General features: G+C 43.9%; 1 protein-coding gene, 2 non-coding genes and 1 pseudogene across 4 annotated transcripts in view; all 4 read left to right on the top strand.

Annotated features, from left to right (window-relative positions):
• TEX14 (testis expressed 14, intercellular bridge forming factor) overlaps window positions 1–16352 on the top strand; it is an 87981-nt gene that overhangs the window by 4354 nt on the left and 67275 nt on the right. The window lies entirely within an intron of this gene.
• Window positions 426–642, top strand: LOC113269201 (small nucleolar RNA U3). The gene has a single exon (XR_003321365.2). It is a non-coding gene; the product is annotated as a small nucleolar RNA U3 (small nucleolar RNA).
• Window positions 8595–8809, top strand: LOC113269202 (small nucleolar RNA U3). Its single transcript, XR_003321366.1, has one exon. It is a non-coding gene; the product is annotated as a small nucleolar RNA U3 (small nucleolar RNA).
• On the top strand, window positions 13488–13656 carry LOC113269204 (small nucleolar RNA U3; annotated as a pseudogene).

Raw genomic sequence — 16352 nt, 5'->3', positions numbered from 1 at the left:
CCTCCTGCCTCTTTCAAGGCGATGGAAACCTAGTCCAAGTCAGTGGACTTTTGTAGCGAGCGAGAGGGGGTCCAACGCTGACCAGTGGCGTCAACAGCGTTTTCTTAGCATATTAGTGGGACGACGCGACGCGACCGGGACCCCAGGTGGGCGGGGCAATACCGGTCCCTCCGGGTTGGAGTCAGAGGCATACCGTGTGTGATTGGCTGCTAGGAAGCCGCATGCTAATAAGGCTTGTTACTGATTTAAGTGTTGTTGGAAGATTTACAGGCAAAAAATGGTGTTTTGAACTTGCTATTTGACCGAATTGTTATGAAATATAAAAGAAAATGTATGTGAATAAGCAAATGAGTTGAGAAAAATGTCGCCATGAATGCTAAGTGTGCGGCTGCCATAGACCTAGCAGAGGGGCGGAGTTCCACGTTAAGACTATACTTTCAGGGATCATTTCTATAGTTTGTTACTAGAGAAGTTTCTCTGAATGTGTAGAGTACCCGAAACCACGAGGAGGAGGCGTAGCGTTCTTTCCTGAGCGTGAGTTTGGCTCTGGGTGTTGTTCTTCTATAGCTGCCCTTTGTCGTTGATGATCGTTCTTATTTCTCTTCCGGAGAAATTAGAGGGAAAGAACGTGGTCTGAGTGGTTTCTGCAACAATTTTGGTTGGTTACAACATTAGGTGTATTGTCGCTACCTGAGTCTCAGTGATTGATTTAGGTATAGTTGTTAGTGGCAAGAAATTTTTTTTGTTTTTTTGAAAAAGGTGTCTGTCGATTTTGGGGGGGCATTTAGTGGGAGTTTGCTTTTTTTGTGTTTTTCCTGGTCGTGTGGAGAGGAAGTGCTTTATGTGTGGTAACTGATCTTTTGAGGTTTTTTGATTTTTGTTCTTTTCTGTGGGTTGGTTTTTGTCTTGTTTTGTTTTTTTTGGAGAGGGGGAGCACAAGCGTGGGCTGGAAAGGGCAGAGGGCAGCTTTCGTCAGAAACAAAAGCCTCAGGCTTAACTGACTCAGCTACCCAGGAGCCTCTTAATTGTATTTCATATATAAATTGTTTCTCTCCACCTTTACTACACTCAGGTCTTCTTCATAGAACTTGCTTTAGGCAGATATTGGACCTTCTAAATTAATCCTTGATATTTTTTTAAGTCTCTCTTCAGTTTGTAATATTCTCTGGGCTATTTACTTGACTTTTACTGCTAAGTTTTCTATTAAATTTTAACTTTTGATTGTGAATATTTTAAAGATTTGCTGTAATTGGCATAAACATTATATTAGTTTCTGGGGCGCCTGGGTGGCTCACTCGTTAGGTGTCTGCCTTCGGCTCAGGGCATGGTCCCGGGGTGCTGGGATCGAGCCCCACGTCAGGCTCCTCCGCTGGGAGCCTGCTTCTTCCTCTCCCACTCCCCCTGCTTGTGTTCCCTCTCTCGCTGGCTGTCTCTCTCTCTGTCAAATAAATGAATAAAACCTTTAAAAAAAAACACACACATATTAGTTTCTATACAACATGATTCCATGTTTGTATATATTGCAAAATGATAACCACAATGTCCAGTTAACATGCCACCATACATAGTTACAGAGATTTTCCCTTGTGATGAGCCCAGAGCACATTCAAGATAATATTGTTAATAACTTTTAAATATTCAGTACAGTATTATTAACTATACTGTGCTGTACAGGGAAGCCTGGGGTGGCGAAGGTCCTTCCTGGTATCAAGCCCCACATCAGGCTCCCTGCTCAGTGGGGAGTCGGCTTGAAAGTAGACTCAGCGTGCCCCCTGGGGGGGTGCAGGTGGAGGTCTTTTTATATCCCCCCCCCCCAGGGCTTCTATTTTTTCCTCTCCTTTTCTGTTTTTTGTTTTTTTTCCTGAGAAAACTCTAATGGTCTGCCTGGGGGAATATATGCTTAGTCATTTAAGGCCTGTTATCAGTATTTTACATTATGAAGATACGTGGTTCATAAATCATCACTGGCGCACCAGGCATCTCACCCTTCAGTTCTGGGTCTGCTTGCAGTGGGTAATCCCACTATTTACTTCATCTGTGTTTTGAGTAAGATATCCCTGAAACCACAGGTTTAATGTATAGTTTTAATGCTCGTGAATATTGAGCTAGAGTTCATAGTTTACACTAGTTCATAGTTTTTTTAAAATTATTAACGAAAGTTCATAGTTTACACTAGGATTCACTCTTTGTGCTATATAGTTCTATGGTTTTTGATGGGTATATGTTATTTCCACCATTAAGTATCATACAGAGTAATTTCACTGCCCTAAAAATCCTTTATGCTCCTCCTGTTTATCCCTCTATGTGAACCGTGGCAGCCACTGATTTTTTTTTTTAACCGTCTCCATATTTTTGTCTTTTCCAGAATATCGTATAGTTGAAACCATACAGGATGTAGCCTTTCAGAGTGGCTTCTTTCTTTTAGCAATTTAAAGTTCCTTTGTGTCATTTGTTAGCTTCATGGCTCATTCATTTTTATTGCTGAATAATATTTTATTGTTTCAAGGTACCGCAGTTTATCCATTCATCTAGGTGAGTGTCCTACAATTCGATTAAATTCTGACATTGTTTACCTGGAGATAGCATCAGATCCCACATGTTAAGCACTCAAGTCTCACAAAACTCCCCTGCCCAACACCTTGGACACCAGACTTAAGTAGTAGGTCTTCAGGTTACACAAAACTTTGTCTGACTTGACTACAAGCCAGAGGTTTCCACAACTCACTCCTCAGGTTTGATAATTTGCTAGAACAGTTCACAGAACTCAGGAAAACAATTTACTTATTAGATCACCAGTTTATTGTAAAAGGATACAACTCAGGAATGGCCAGAGGAAGAGATGCTTAGGGTGTGGTATGGGGAAGGGGTGTGGAGCTTACGTTCCCAGCCCAAGTGTGCCACACTCCTCAGCACCTCCATGTGTTCACCAGCCCAGAAGCTCTCCGAACTCATACTTCAGGAATTTTTCTGGAGGCTTCATCACACAAACACAACAGATCATTAGCCACATTTCTAGCTTCTCTCCCACTCCCCAGAGGATCAAGGGTGGGGCTCAAAGTTCCAAGCTGCTGCTTTTTCTTTTTCCAAGAGGCGGAAGAGGGGCAGAGAGAGGGAGAGAGAGAGAATCTTAAGTAGGCTCCACGCCCAGTGCAGAGTCTCTCGGGGTCGATTTCATGACCCTGAGATCATGACCTGAGCTGAAATTAAGATTTGGACGCTTAAGTTGACTGAGCCGCCCAGGTGCCCCTCAAAGTTCCAAGCCTCTAATCTTGGCTTTTACCTTCTGGTGACCAACTTCCACCCTGAATCCCATGAAGAGTAGTCTCATCAGAAGAAAAGATACTTCTATCACCCAGGAGATATGTCAAGAACCAGGGTCAAAGACTAAATATTAAAACAAAAGATGCTCCTAGCACCATTATTGCTTAGGAAATTACAAAAGTTTTAGGAGCTCTGGTCAGGAGTCAGGATGAAGACCAAAATATATATTTCTTATTGTATCACAGGTTAACCAGGGAAAGAGGGCAAGAAAGTGCATTTCTAGCAAAGGTAACAATAGGCAAGAAGGTCTTCTTTGGTAGAAGCATCACAAATATGAGAAACTCCAAGAAAGTGGGTGAGTATGGGACAACGAGAACTGGAGATGTGAGCTAAAGCATGAGATTGGAGAGACAAGAGGAGAGCCAAGATATATAGGGCTTTAGAAGCCATCGTGAGGTGTTTCACCTTCCTCCTGAGAGCACAGAGATGCCAGTGAAGTATTTTCAGCGGGGTAGAGGCACGTGTGTAAGGTAACTGTCACGATCTGAGGTTCTACTCTATTTGCAAGCTGCCAAGTCAGCCTGTCACAGTTTTGTGGATGGTGGCACAGGATACTAGATTCCTGGGTCAGAGATAAAGGACAGTTGATTATTCCCAACAGTAGCAGTAGCTAAAGTATTGTAATATTTATACTGGAGCCCCAGTTCCCAGAGGGTGACGCAAAGAGGGCAAAGTGCTGCCTCCACACGACATAGGCTGCAAGACAGAGGAGGGGCTTTGGAGACCCAAGAGCAGGGAAACTGTGTCTTTTATAATGGGCAAACACCTGCCTGCCATTGTCCCCAGACGGAGACATAGTCTTTATTATATTGGATAGGAAACAAACCTGCTCTTTGCTCTGGAGGGAGACACTGTCTCTAGCTCTCAAGCCTGGTCACGGTACACACATCCTAGAGAAGATGCTCCAGAACAAAAGCTGATGTGCAGAAATGGGAGAGAGATGGAGAATTGCTTCTCAAAGGGGACATGATTGGATTTAAACTTTGAAAGGGAGGGTGCCTGCTGGCTCAGTCAGAAGAGCATATGACTCTTGATCTCAGGGCCATGAGTTTGAGCCCCACATTGGGTATGGAAATTACTTAAAAAAAAAAAAGTAAAGAAAAAAAAAGAACACTTCCTGGGGCACCTGGCTGGGTCAGTTGGAGGAGCAGGCAACTCTTGATCTAGGAGTCGTGAGTTTGAGCCCCGTGTGGGGTGTACTTAAATAAATAAAACCTAAAAAAAAAAGTTTGAAAGGAAACCTGGCCACTGCTTGGGAAGCGGATTGGAGAAGGGCAATGGTGAGTGTAGGTTAAGCTCTGTCCTGCTGAAAGATGATCACTTGACCAGCCAGGGAGATAGTAGAAGTGAAGAAAGGTGGAGGAATCTGAGAGGTATGTGGAAGGTAAATCATCAGCCTTATGACAGGTTGGTGTGAAGGAAGGTGTCAGAGATGACCCTTGTTTTGTGCTCCTGGTTGGGATTTTGAACAGTGGTTTGTGCCGCTGGACGGGTGGGCAGTGGTAGCATCACTGAAGTAGGAAACTGGAAGAGGCCTAGTTTTAGGGAGCAGGCAAGACTAGCCTGGACATGTTGAATTCAAGGTGCTTTTGAGACATTCAAGAGGTCTCCAGAGGTCAGTCAACTAGATGTCCGGCAGATCTGCAGCTGAGGTCTGGCATCTGCTATGTGCTGCATGCTAGTGTCAGACATGGTCTGGCACTGTTGCTGACCAAACAGAAGTTTCTTAATCAGGTTCTCTGTGCCTCCGTTTCTTTGTCTGTAAAACAGGGGTAATAATAATAACCTCCCTCGTAGAGGTGTTGAGAGTATTGAATAAGGCAATTTGAGAACATCAGAGCTAGAAGGAACTTTCAAAGCAGGTTATTTAGTCCAATTCCTTATTTCAACATTTTGTAGTTAAGGGACACGCCCCCCCCCCCCCCCCCCGCTTTTACCCTACTCTCTTTTTAGTGCTCAGAAGTAGGGTGTGTGTGTGTGTGTGTGTGTGTGTGTGTGTGTGTGTGTATCACATGAATGTGAGATATGCAGGGTGAGGTCTCAGGTTCCTTTAGGGGGTCCTAGCTTGTCACTGAGTACCCAGTTGGTGACTCACTCTATCAGTAATCTTGAGGACAGGAGTTTTGGATCTTTTTCTTTTTGATCTGTCACAGAGTTGCTGAGTGCTATTCACTGGGCAAATACTTGGGTGTTGTCTGTCAGGAAATGGCCAAAGGGCCTTCTAGTCAGGACACAGGGTGTATTCTTAGCCTTTTCCTCTTCATAGCACCTCTGATTGCTTAGTTGACTCCCATCAATAAGTAGTTCATCCCCAGTCACCCTTTCTCAGGAATGGCAGCCCTATGATTTGCTTCCTTAGCATTTGTAAGAAATGCCTAAATGATATCTCGCTGCTCCTCAGACATCGCACCCTGGATTCCCCCTTTTCTCCCTTTGCAACTTTTTTTTTTTTTTTTTTAAGATTTTGTTTGTTTATTTGACAGAGAGAGAGTGAGCACAAGCAGGGGGAGAAGCACACAGAGGGAGAGAGAGAAGCAGCCCTTCCCCCCCTCCAGCGGGGAGCCCTATGCGGGGCTCCCCTGGGATCAGGACCTGAGCCGAAGGCAGATGGTTAACAACTGAGCCACCCAGGCGCCCCTCTCTTTGCAACTTCTGCACTGCCCCCCTCCCCCAGTACTCTACTGCCTACTTTTTTCCTTATGGGTTTACTTTAGTCAGATCAGTTTATTAAGTTTTACCTTGTTCTAGTCTTAGGCAAAACACAAAAAGCCTCTTCTGTGGGTTACATGGAAGGAGGTAAGGACTTAAAAGATACAGAAGGGTGGAATGTCAGTGCTCAAGGCCAGCAGGAGACATCCTTGTGGCCTGGGTGAGTCACTTAACATTCTAAGTTTCCATTTCCTCAAACTCTTAGGGTTAGTTCCAAGATGAAATGGGATCATCTATGTGAAGGGTTTAGTAAAAGGCCTGGAACATATTAAAGTGCTGGAGAAATTATAGGGTTTTTTAGTTTTGTTTCTGTTTTTATGTTTGTTTCTCTTTTGATGAACAAGAGAAATCACATTTAAGTCCGTTTTTTGGCGGGGGAGGGTAGAAGTGTGCAACCTGTCAGACTCACCTGGCAAGTTATTTAAAAAAAAATGATAATATAAGACTTATTTAGATTGAATTTTATTTATTTAAATACTGAGCAGCACCAAGAAGAAAACTAAAAAAGTTGTGCTCTCTGTCTAGATTGACCGATGATATTTAAAATAAAGGTGATACAATTTAAGATTTAAAAATTACAAACAATATGAAAATATACATAATTACCAATTAAAGCAGACCCTCCCACCCCCCAAAACTCCCAAAGTAACCACACTACACTTGTTACTTTTTCCTTAATTAAAAAAATAAATGGGGGTACCTGGGTAACTTAGTTGGTTAAGCATCTGCCTTTGGCTCAGGTCGTGATCTTGGGGTCCTGGGATCCAGCCCCTTGTCGTGCTCCCTGCTCAGCGGGGAGTCTGCTTCTCCCTATCCCTCTGCCCCTCCCCACCGCTCATGCTCTTTCTCAAATAAATAAATAAAACCTTAAAAAAATGGAGGGCAAAATCGCTTTTCAAAATAAATTTCCACATTCCCCCATGTAAGACTGGCCTGGTGTCATGAGCATGCTATGAAGGCTCACACACAAGTTGTGTCTTTCCACAGTGTCAGCTTTATTCAGTCATAAAGCAAAGTCAAATCACAATTGCAAAGCAGATTCAGGATTCCAGATGCAATGACGATTCGCCATGGGATTAAGCTCGGCTTCTTACCCAGCACACAGAGCAGGACAGACCTCGGTCTGGTCCGGGTCAGCTCTCTGCACTTAACTATTTCTACTTTTTTTAAAAAATATATTTTTTATTTATTTATTTGACAGAGAGAGAGAGAGAGAGAGAGAGCCCCCAAGAGGGGGAACACAAGCAGGGGGAGTGGGAGAGGAAGAAGCAGGCTCCCAGTGGAGCAGGGAGCCCGATGTGGGGCTCAGTCCCAGGACTGGGATCAGGCCCTGAGCCGAAGGCAGACGGTTAACGATTGAGCCACCCAGGTACCCCTGCACTTAACTATTTCTGATGTTCAAGCAGTGAAGGATCTCGGTGCTCTTTGGAGATCAGTCCAGCAGAGCCGTCAGGGGCAGTTGCCTTTTTCAAGCGGTCAAACATAGAAGGGTCAGGTCTGAAGAATCTGACAGTTTCCTTCCAAAATCCTTCCCTTTTTAAGGGATTTAATCAGTTTTGGGTCTCTGCAGACCTCCTCTGGTTCTACTTGTTATCAGTTCTAGGGTATCAGCTGACGTTGGTCTGGACGAGATCTTCTAGCTGCAGTACCTTAACTGCTTGCCTCATTGCTTGACACAGGCCCCTGCCTGACATGAGAGACTCAATTTTGCTCTCCACACCTGGATACATTGTTTTGAAAAGCAACCCAAAATCTTAAAAAAGAAAGAGAGAGAGAGAGAGAAAGAAAAGAAAGAAAAGAAAGAAAAGAAAGAAAAGAAAGGAAGGAAGGAAGGAAGGAAGGAAGGAAGGAAGGAAGGAAAGAAAGGCATCTGGGTGACTCACATAAGTGTCTGCTTTCTGCTTGGGTGGTGATCCTGGGGTCCTGGGATCAAGCTCTGTGTAGGGCTCCCTGCTCAGAGGGCAGTCTGCTTCTCCCTCTCCCACTCCCCCTGCTTCTGTTCCCTCTCTCGCTGTCTGTCTGTCAAATAAATAAAGTCTTGAAAAGAAAAAACAAAAAAGAAAGAAAAGAAAACCTATCCCGGTGAGTCCATTGTGTGCCCCTCAGGTCCACACACAAGTGAGTAACCAGTAGATGGTCTCAAAGTAACAATGTCAAATTAATTTACCTATTAGCTTCCCAAATTTAGGGTCTTAGAGGTTTGGAAAAAAAAAAAAAATTCCCGCCCAAAGACGGGGCGTGTAATACCCGAGATACTGGTACTACTTGTCGCCCCCAGCGCACCCTTATCCTGAGCCAGTCTGGAAGTGTTAGCGTCAGAAAGACAAGAACTTCTGATTGGCTGTTGGTCCGTAATAGGCTAATTAAGAACTAGAGGACTTAGTTTTCTTAAAGGAAAAAGACTCTTAAGAGTATTCAGAATGTTTTAAAATGCGGTGCATAAAACAATACTTTGAAAATATGTTTATGTGATATTTCTGAAAATGAAGAACGTGAGAAAAATGTCGCCATCAACTAAAAGTGTGCGGCTGCCTAGACCTAGCAGAGGGGCGTAGTTCAACGTTAAGACTATACTTTCAGGGATCATTTCTATAGTTTGTTACTAGAGAAGTTTCTCTGAATGTGTAGAGCACCCGAAACCACGAGGAGGAGGCGCAGTGTCCTTTCCTGAGCGTGAATTTGGCTCTGGGTGTTGTTCTTATAACTGCCCTTTGTCGTTGATGATCGTTCTTATTTCTCTTCCGGAGAAGTTAGAGGGAAAGGACACCGTCTGAGTGGTTTTGGTAGATTTTTTTTTGTTGTTAAAAATAGACAAGCTTTTGGGGTTTAGCAATGTCTTAGTGAGTCTTGCACTATAGGAACTCTTTAGTGTGTTGAGAGCTTTCTTGTTTAGAGTGGGAAAATAACTACTTGTTTTTTTTTTTTTTTTTCCCGTGGCAACTGTTTGGGGTGTTTTAAGGTTATTGAAGCATGAAATGTCCAAGTCGTTTTTGCACTAATAGGAATAGTCCACTTCTTGTTTTTCCTTTTCAGTAAAAATGTAGTTCTAAGAGTTTTATATAATAAATCTTGAAAGTAAAGAAGAATGAAAGAAGTGTTAGAAGTGTTGAGTCATAGCACTTAGAGAGCCTGAGATAGTTTCCCCTACAGTTCTAAGGGTGGTGGGCTACTACTGAAAGAATGGTTTGATCTGCTCTGTGGTGGTTGGGGCCGGGGCTGAGGTGGCAAGTGTGAGACCTGGTTGGGTACCTATTGCATTCATCTAGATAGGAGGGAAGGTAGTGGTGGTGAAGGAGAAAAGAGAGTCTGACTAGATCTGAAAGATATTTAATAGTAGCAGGACTTGGGGGATTGATTCAGTATAGATATGAGTGAGGGATAGTTGTCAGGCTTGAGCAAATGGTTCCCTATGTTCAGATGGGGAGAATAGAGGAGTAACTGAATTAGGGCAATGGAGTGGGAAGTGATAGTAGAGTTCAGTTTAGGGCACATTTAGAAATTTCTGACCTTTAACAGAATTCCCAAAGCAGACTGAGAAGGGGCGGCCAAACAGGACAGAAACCAGATGAATGTGCTTGATCAAAGCCAAGGGAAGGAAGATGTGTAGAAAACATATGAGAGATTAAGAAAGGTATCCATGGCATTTAGTGGTAACTTTATTGGTCTTGTGGTAGAGATAGAAACTGGTTTGGGATGGGCTGATCAATGAAGGGATGTGAGGGCTTGCCCCTGGGTGGAAAGAGCTCCCAGGAGATCAAGCTGTGATGGAGAGTATCCGGGTAGGTATGCACGGGGGGGGGGGGTGGGGGTGGTGGGGGTGGTGGGGGTGTAGAATGTGAGATGTAGATAGGGAGAGGGGAGAATTAGAGATGGGAGAACAAGTCTTAAGTGCACATGGAAGGACTGGGTAGAGCAGGAGAAACTGAGATTTAGGAGAGAGCATCTCCCAAGGGCAGGCCTTTGAGTTGGCCAGAGTTGATGCGGAGTGCAGATGTAGGTGGTTTGTCCATGTAATGAGACCAGAGTGAGGGTTTTTCAAATGATAGCTTCTATTTCTGTGCCAAGTGTGAGGCAAAATCATTGCTGAGGGAAGCTGGTGAGGAAGGATAGGAGAGATGAGAATAAAGAAGGAATGAGGGGTGCTGGGCTGGCTGAGTCAGTAGAGCATGTAACCCTTGATCTCAGGGTTGTGAGTTCGAGTCCACGTTGGGTCTAGACATTACTTAAGAAAAAAATCTTAAAAAAAAAAAAAAAAGAGGGAATGAAATAATCATTCCAGGGTGCAGGTGTGAAAAACGTATCTCCTGAGGGGTGCATGGCTGGCTCAGTTGGTGTAGCATGTGGCTCTTGATCTCAAAGGTTGTGAGTTAGAGCCCCACACTGGGTATAGAGATTCTTAAAAATATAATTTAAAAGGGTCATCTGGCTGGCCCAGTAGGAAAAGCATGCGACTTGATCTTGGGGTTGTGAGTTTGAGCCCCACATTGGATGTAGAGATTACTTAAACCTAAAAGAAATTAAATTAAGAAAGAAAGGAAGGGAGGAAGGAAGAAAGGAGGGAGGGGAGGGGATGGGAGGGGATGAAGGAAGGAAGACAGATCTCCTGAGAGTGTGCTTCCTTTCCTTCCCTGCTGTTGAAGCTTTGAGATTGCTTCCTGGTCTTGGAATTTTGGAAGTACCTCCCCAGATCACAGTTAATTTCTCTTTCTTCCACTCTAGCTACCTGCCATGTATTTCCTCCTTGATTTTCTCCTTTTGGATCTATAGTAGCCAAGCTTTCACTCTGAGCCCTAAATTAGTTCTTGGTCGTCTTTAAAGGTTTTGGGCTGTGAGGGAAGCGTATGTTCTGGAGTTGACGCCTTGGTCTGCTATTTACTAGCTGTGGGTTCTGGGGAAATTTCTTAACTTCAGTCTGTCCCTCTAGCATAGGTAGATGTAGTAGTGATAGCATCAACACACGGGATTGTTGTAAGGGTTAAATTAGATAAAGCAAGTATAGTGGTTGAAGGCTCCTTTCCCCCATTCTGAAAAAGCCCTTCCCTTAGATGAGAAACCCCTGTCTTTTCCACAGTCTTCCCTATTAGCATCACCGTCTACCAGGTTGTTCCAGACACAAACTAACTTGTCACCTTTGAAACCTCTTTCCCTCACCTTCCCTCACCAAGCCCATCAGTGTATCCTATTGACTCGACTTCCAGAACAGCCCAAGTTTCTCCTTCCTTGCTACATATACCCAAATGCAAGCACGATCTCTCCCACAGACACCTGAGGCAGGGGCCTCAAAACTGGTCTTCACAGGTTTAAACCTCTCAGTGGCTTCCCTTCACACTTAAAATCCAGACTCCCTTGGCCTCACCCTTGCCTAGAAAACCCTCAGATATCTGGCCCCTGCCTGCACCTCCCCTCTCCCTCATACCCTTACGCTTTCTGTCTTCAAGTTGACAGAACATACCATTTTGTTCTTTCTTTGAATCTTTGCATTAGTTGTTTTCTCTGTGTAAATGTAACCTCCAAAGAGAGGCCTTTCTTCGACCACCCAAATCTAAAGTAGCCACCAATCTCTCTCTGTTTCAACATTTAAAATCCTTGGCATGCCTCATTATCTAACACTGTCTTGGGTATTTGTTGCTGTCTTCTCTCTCCCCCACTAGAGTGTAAACTCAGAGTGAGAGTAGGGACCTTTACTCACCTCCATACCTCTGTATGCTCAGGACCTAGAATACTATTTTAGCAAATAGCAAAGTGGGATAATGGTTAAGGTAACACCAGCTCTGCTGTTTAACAGCTGTGTGACATTTGGCAAGTTACCTAATCTTTCTGTGTCTTAGTTTCTCCATCCATAAGACTAGGATGACAATTTCATTTATCTAATATGTAAAGCACTTAGAATGATGCCTGGTACCTGGCAAGCCCTCAATAAATAGCAGCTAACAGTGTTAGGAGTTGGCACTCAAGTTGTAGCCGGCGCACAGGGGTGTAAGGGGTGCAGGAATACCTGGCTCTGGGGATTCCCAAACAGACCAGGTTCAGCCACTTGTCGCCGACAGAACCCAAAGGCAGAGAAACAAATGGTGGTAGAACAAGAAAGGAATTTATTTCAGTGAGGCTGTCTCACCACTGTGAAATACCACAGGAAACAGGTGTCTAAGATCTCCAAAATGCCCAAAATACTTCCAGGTTTGTATAAAGAAAATGGAGGGCAAAAGTGGGTGGGTACATGCAGGTAGGCAGTGAAGGTTAAAGGGATCATTGTGGAGGCAGCCCTGGGTGGGGTCTTGCTGGCTCAGGGAGTAGGTTGAGGGAGTGGTTTTGGTTCCCAATAGGTTATGTTTTTTCCGCAGGGTCTTTTGCCTGGCTTAAGAGATAACTGTAACAAAAAACTTAGGAAGTTTGCGGTCGTGGGTGCCTGGCTGGCTCAGTCAGTAGAGCATGTGACTCTTGATCTCTGGTTTGCAAGTTTGAGCCCCACGTTGGGTGGAGAGATTACTTAAAAGTAAAATCTTAAAAAAAAAAAAAAGTTTGAGGTGAAAATGGAGGCCGGAAAAGTCCTCTTTCAAAGTAATGATGTTAAGTCCACCAAACTAGTTTTATTTTAAAAACTCGAAAGGTGAGGTAATTGGCTGGCTCAGTCAGTAGAGCATGCAACTCTTAATCTCAGGGTTGCAAGTTTCAAGCCCCACCTTGGGCATTGAATTTACTTTAAAAATACATACATATATACATACTAAAAAGTGTGAACAGGTAGTGCAAACTATGGTACAAAACCCCAAAGGCTTTGATTCTTGGCGTTGGTTCTCAGCCACCCAGTTCCCCTCCCTGACACAGTCATGGTACCCCGTCTCTAATTTACCAGCATTGGAAAGTCAAACTCTTAGGGCAGCCATTTCATGCAACTGCTATTGTTTACTGATCACTTGAACCAGCTTGCTTCTCACTAGCAAACGTTAAGGCCTGTCATTTCCTTTAGCTTTCAGGGGTAAGGCTGCTTTACTAGAACTGCGGAGGGAATGCCTCCTAGGCTTTAAAGATGCAGGCTTTGGATGGCTGTCAGTCAGTATTACGTTAATTAAGTGTGGCCACTAATTTTTTTAAAAATATTTTATTTATTTGAGAGAGAACGTGAGTGCACAAGTGGGGGAGAAGGACAGAGAGAGAAGCAGACTCCCCGCTGAGCAGGAAGCCAGATGCTGGACTCGATCTTGGGACTCCAGTATCATGACCTGAACCGAAAGCAGCTGCTTAACTGACTGAGCCACCTAGGCGCCCTAGTTTTTTTTTTCAGTCTTGCATTTCCGCTTAAAACACTAAAATGCATCTTTAAGTGATAGTATTTGAAAGATTGTATCACAAAGCCTCTTTCTCTTTTTCCAGTAGAATGAGAAATGGGCTAACTATCTTGCCATTAGTAAAGATTGTCTGGCTGCCATAGACCCAACAGAGACTGCGAGTTCAAGGTCAAGACTATACTTTCAGGGACCATTTTTATGGTTTGTTACTAGAGAAGTATCTCTGAATGTGTAGAGTACCCAAAACCAAGAGGGAGAGGTGCTAGCTGCTCTCTCCCGTTGATGATAGTTCTTTTCCTCCTTTGGGGCATTAAGAGACAGGGGACACTCTCTGAGGGGTTTCTGTTTTCCCTTGGTTTAATAGAAAGCATTTTATTAACCTTGCTCTGTAAGTAGTGGCTGGTTTGTCTACGGCATTTTGGTGTTTTATTTTCTCTTTAAGAGATGTTCCTTTTTACTTTCAGCATGTGGGGCTTTTTTTTTTTTTTTTTTTTTTTTTTTTTTTTTTAAAGAAAGGGGGAAGAGCAGGAAGGGCAGAGGGAGAGAGAATCTTAAGCAGACTCCACCCCCGCCCCCCCTCCCCCGTGAGATGAGGGGCTCCATCTCACAACCCTAAGATCATGACCCGAGCTGAAATCAAGAGTCATTTGCTTAGTTGCCTTATTCCCAGACACCCCAGAGTTGTTGTGTTTTTTTTGTTGAATGAATGAGTGAAGAAAGGGAGGGATGAGAATTAAAGATGTCTTCCTACTGACAGTATTTCCATTCCTTTTCCATCTTTATTTTTATACTCTCCACCAAATGCCCGGATGAATCTGAGTATAAACACATACTCATTTAAATAATTTGGTCATTTCCAGGTAAAACTGATGGGGTTTTGGAGTATAGGTGAGGTTCAGTGGGGTGGAGTCTGGCGCCGACAAAGTCTTTGGTGCAAAATGGTAATTTATTAAAGCATGGGGACAGGACCCTTGGGCAGAAAGAGCTGCTGCCCCGGGTTGTGAGGGGTGCCTGATTATATACTATGGGGTTGGGGGAGGTAAGGAAAAAGGGAGGTTTCGAAAGAACTTTCATATGTTAAGGAAGACTCACAGGATACCTGAGGCCTCACCATTTTCAAGTTAAGGTTGTTTACCCCTCTAGTAAGGCATTAACAGTAAGACAGCTGGGAGCTTCCTGGAGGAACATTACACTCTGCCCTCTTCAAATATCTGTCAATGGGGCTGCAGGTTCTAAGGACATACATTTAATTGTATCTACATTCCCTTCCAGAATCTAGGTTATTGATAGGAATGCTTTGTTCTTGTAGATTGCTAAGACATTTGTAAACTGAGGGAGACGCAGGTCTTGCAGGATTGTGGTCTCTGTAGGTTAACTATTTGTTTTTCCTTTCCTTAGCTTTAGGGCAACCAGGAGTGCCTGAGAAATGTCACTTATATCTCAAGGTGGGGGGGTGTTGTGGGGTGTCAGCCTCTGCCTATGCTTAGCTTGCCTTCTGCTCCCTCATCAAAACCATTTACACCCAGACTCAGCACCGTTGTACTGGACTTTGTCCACAGCTCCAGGATTCTGGTGCTGACAGATCCTATGGGAGAGAGCTGAGTGCTTTGATGCAACAGCTCCACTGTTAATGATGTAGGAAAGATGATAGCCGACGGCCAAGAAAGAATTCTTGAGATGTCTTTGGTACAAAAAGGTGGTTTTATTAAAGCACGGGGACAGGACCCGTGGACAGAAAGAGCTGCAATGGGGTCATGAGGAGAGGCCCATTATATACTTTCAGGTTGGGAGGGGGTTAGGGATAGTGTAAGTCTCTAAGGAAGTTTGGAAGCAAGGTTTCCAGGACCCTGAGGGGGCTAGCTATTGTTGGGAAAAGGTCATTTATTGCCGTCTAATAAAACCTTAGTCGTGAAACCCTTCAGATATATATTGGTGGGTCATGTGCTTGGGGGATGATTGCCAACACTTATCTTGGGGGCTTTAGAGATAAAGGAAGTTTCCAAAGGAATTTTTATATGTTAAGGTAGACTTACAGGGGGCGCCTGGGCGGCTCAGTCGGTTAAGCATCTGCCTTCTGCTCAGGTCATGATCTCAGGGTCCTGGGATCAAGTCCCCGCATCCGGCTCCTTGCTTGGCAGGGAGTCTGCTTCTCGCTTTCCCCCTGCTTGTGCTCTCTCTGTCTCTCAAATAAATAAATTCTTTAAAAAAAAAAAGAAAAGAAGACTTACAAGATCCTGGGGGAGGGAACGCTCAGGCTGGGATTGCCTTTTGCCCTTAGCAAAATACTAAATAACATCGAGGCAGTTGAGTCCCTAGAGGAATGTCACTCTGCCTGTTTCAAGGACTTGTCGAAGGACTGTAAGTAGTAGTAAGGAAATTTAATGATTTTTTTTCTGCCTTTGTTTCCCACATCATTAACAGTTGTGAAAGAGGACCCAAGAGTTCCTACTGCTTTGAGAAATGAAAATGGTGGCCACAGTCCCTAGGAGCTGAAAGTCTCGGGCTCAAAGTCTGAAAAATCTCTTCTTTAAAAAGCAGACATCTGGGATGCCTGGGTGGCTCAGTCAGTTAAGCGTGTGCCTTCAGCTCAGGTCATGATTTCAGGGCCCTGGGTTCAAGCCCTGCATTGGGCTCCCTGCTCAGCTTTTTCTTCTTCCTCTCCCCCTGGCTTGTGCTCTCTCTTGCTTACTCTTTCTCTCTCTCAAATAAGTAAAATTTAAAAAATAAAAAGCAGACATCTGATAGGAGCTGCAAAGTTGGCAAATCTAATTTCAGACTACCTGGAGTTTAAATGGACTCTTATTGCTCAGCTTTATGTAAATCATTGAACTCCTGCCACACATTTTAATAACTCTTCAGAACACTTTCTGTACATCTTTTTCCAATGTCAAATATATAATCTCTTGGTTTTGATATTTTCTTGAAGACATTTCTCCACTCTTCTGGTGGAGACAGCCACCAAGCTGGACGGCCATTTCTCTAGAACAACTTGAACCCATGTTTTTCTCTCAGCTACCACTTTGGGAATTCCCTTAC

Source organism: Ursus arctos, unplaced genomic scaffold (genome assembly GCF_023065955.2).
Source record: "Ursus arctos isolate Adak ecotype North America unplaced genomic scaffold, UrsArc2.0 scaffold_24, whole genome shotgun sequence".
NCBI classification, from domain to species: Eukaryota; Metazoa; Chordata; class Mammalia; order Carnivora; family Ursidae; genus Ursus; species Ursus arctos.
Note: the sequence above shows the minus strand (reverse complement) of the source record. Positions and strands in the feature narration are given on the sequence as shown.